The sequence below is a fragment of the Gavialis gangeticus genome, unplaced genomic scaffold (assembly GCF_001723915.1).
Source record: "Gavialis gangeticus isolate Ggan-Ray unplaced genomic scaffold, GavGan_comp1, whole genome shotgun sequence".
Lineage (NCBI taxonomy): Eukaryota > Metazoa > Chordata > Crocodylia > Gavialidae > Gavialis > Gavialis gangeticus.
Window position 1 is genome coordinate 41739072 of NW_017729008.1, and position 2546 is coordinate 41741617.

Sequence of the window (2546 nt, forward strand, 5' to 3'; positions counted from 1 at the left end):
GCTTGGGGGAACAGGGACTCCCCCAGCGCCTGCTGATCCCCCCTAACCAGTTTATAACAGGCCACAAGATCCCCCCTCAGCCTTCTCTTTTGAAGGCTGAACAGGTTCAGGTCCCGTAACCTTTCCTCATAGGACCTACCCTGCTGTCCCTTGATCATACGAGTGGCCTCCTCTGGACCCTCTCGATTTGTTCATCATTTCTTTAGAAAGCAACATAGTGGGCATGTCTACACATGCAATTAATGCTATTTGGATTTATCATGCAGTAAATTTACTGCGCAGTAGACTAATTTCCTGCTCAGTAAGCGCCTGCACTTGTAGATGGTGATGCTTTACTGTGCAGTAGACTAGTCTACTGCAGCAGTTCCCAATCTATGGTATGTGTACCACCAGTGGCATGAAAACAGCCTGCCAGTGGTACATGTTAACAGATTCATTATAATTACTTCATACAACATAAATTTGCTGGTGGTACTTAAGGTTGAACTGAAAAATGTTTTGGTGGCACTTAAGGTTGTATCGTTTTCAACTGGTGGCGCACAATCCGTCAGAGTTTAGGAACCGCTGGTCTACTGCGCCGTAAAGCATCTCATGTAGACATGGCCAGTGTGTAGGATGGATGATTAGACTCTACTATATAGATGAGGAAGGAGGCCACAGATGGGTTAGATTGGAAGTATCAAATGTCTTTATGTGACAGACTTCATCTAAAAACATCAGGTTTGGTTAATGAAAGCCATTTGTGACCGCTCAAATTTTTTGACTTGATGTAACAATTCTGGTATCTAAGTGATGGTGTTTTCAGTATAATTCCCATCCTGGTAACATGCTGAATGGATGACACAAAGTGCCACCAAGCACTGAGTTGTTATTTGGCGTCTGCCACTGACTAGTCAAATAGCTTGAGGTAGGTTTCTCCCTTTCCTGCAGCACTTACTCCTTTATTTCAGAGAAGCGCTGTAAGGTTTCACTACGCATTTGGTACTGTTGTTCCAACATCTATTAGATCTTCCCAGTAGGTGAAGCTGATGGAAGATAACATCCACAACACTAGCCATTTTGTATGTGCAAGCAGTGACTTTAAACTGGGGAATGGGTTTTTGGACAGGAATGGGTTTCTCATTAATGGTTCATCAAGTACATGCACCCATCTCTTCTGTCAATGGTCTACCTTCTGTTTCAGGGATACTAATATGTTTGCATTAAATGATGTGAAACACAACTTGTCTTCATAAATTTTATCATGCAAGCTCTTAATGGGATTTTCTTCTTCAGAGCAGCCCTGATAGGGAAACCGGAAAAGCCAATGGTTTAATACGCTTTACAGAGAGGGACCAGATGAATAACAGCTGGCTTTCTGCTCCTTGGATACAACATCAGAATGATCTCCAATTGGCCATTTGTGCAGGAAGGCGCATTGCTTTTGCTTGTGGATGCTGTTGCCTTTAACAAATGAATCTTTTATGGGTGTTACGCACACCGCAGACACAGCAATCAGTCTGGCCAACCTGATTAAGCAGAATTATTCATTTATGTGCAGATCCTGCCATACGGCACCTGTGGCAGCTGAAAAATATGTCTGTGTGATAAAAGTGCTTGCTGAAGGCTCTATGAAGATTAAACCAAGTGTTCTTCTGTATTTGTTTAGATATTAAGTCCCCCTTGTTCAATTTAGTAGCACCTTGATTGGATTAGGGACCCTATGGAGAGGCTGGCCTCTCAGCCCACCTAACATGACCTGCGTATATGAGTTACCTAATGTGTCATACGTAACAATAAAGCAACGTATTTGTTGGGAGGAACCAGGTCGTTTGCTGCATGAAAATAGTACCATCTGGACTTTGTGTAATTTGTGTTGCTTAGGAGCTAAAAGTGGAGCCGTTGCTCTACTGCAATTAAGTAACTGCACTATTGCCCTAAAATGGCCAGAAATTTCCTCTGAAACTATATCTCTCAACTTCACGATACCCACTTCATGGGTATCAAATGTAGACATGCCATGGTTAGAAAACTGAAATAATGTGAAAAATAAGCTGCAAAGCCTTGAAGCAAAGGCTTGGCGAGGCACTCATTTAGCTCTCCTTGCTCGAGAGGGTGGGCGAATCATCAGTCTGGCTGTCAACATGCCCCAGCCATGTAAATGGTATGATGTAATCTGTGCTATTCATGTATCACCAAGTGTCACCTCAACTACGTGGCTAACCATCTTGAACATCATAGTATTCTGCATTGCCTTAGTGGCAACTACTAAATGGTGTTTTAACCATTGTTGTCGTAAATCTGTTCATGCTATGCAAGTTAAATTGATAAATCCCTCCCCATTTCCCAACGTAGCGCATGTGACTTTGGCATCTCAGTTGTAGCTATCATAGTGCTTCAGCAAGCAAGGGATGATGCGTGGCAGCTGAAAAGTATGTCTGTGTGATAAAAGTGCCTGCTGAAGGCTCTATGAAGAGCAAACCAAGGGTTTTTCTGTATTTGTTTAGACATTAAGCTATAAGTTGTTGCTAAAAGCCTAATTATAATTTAAGATGTAATAAGGCCTT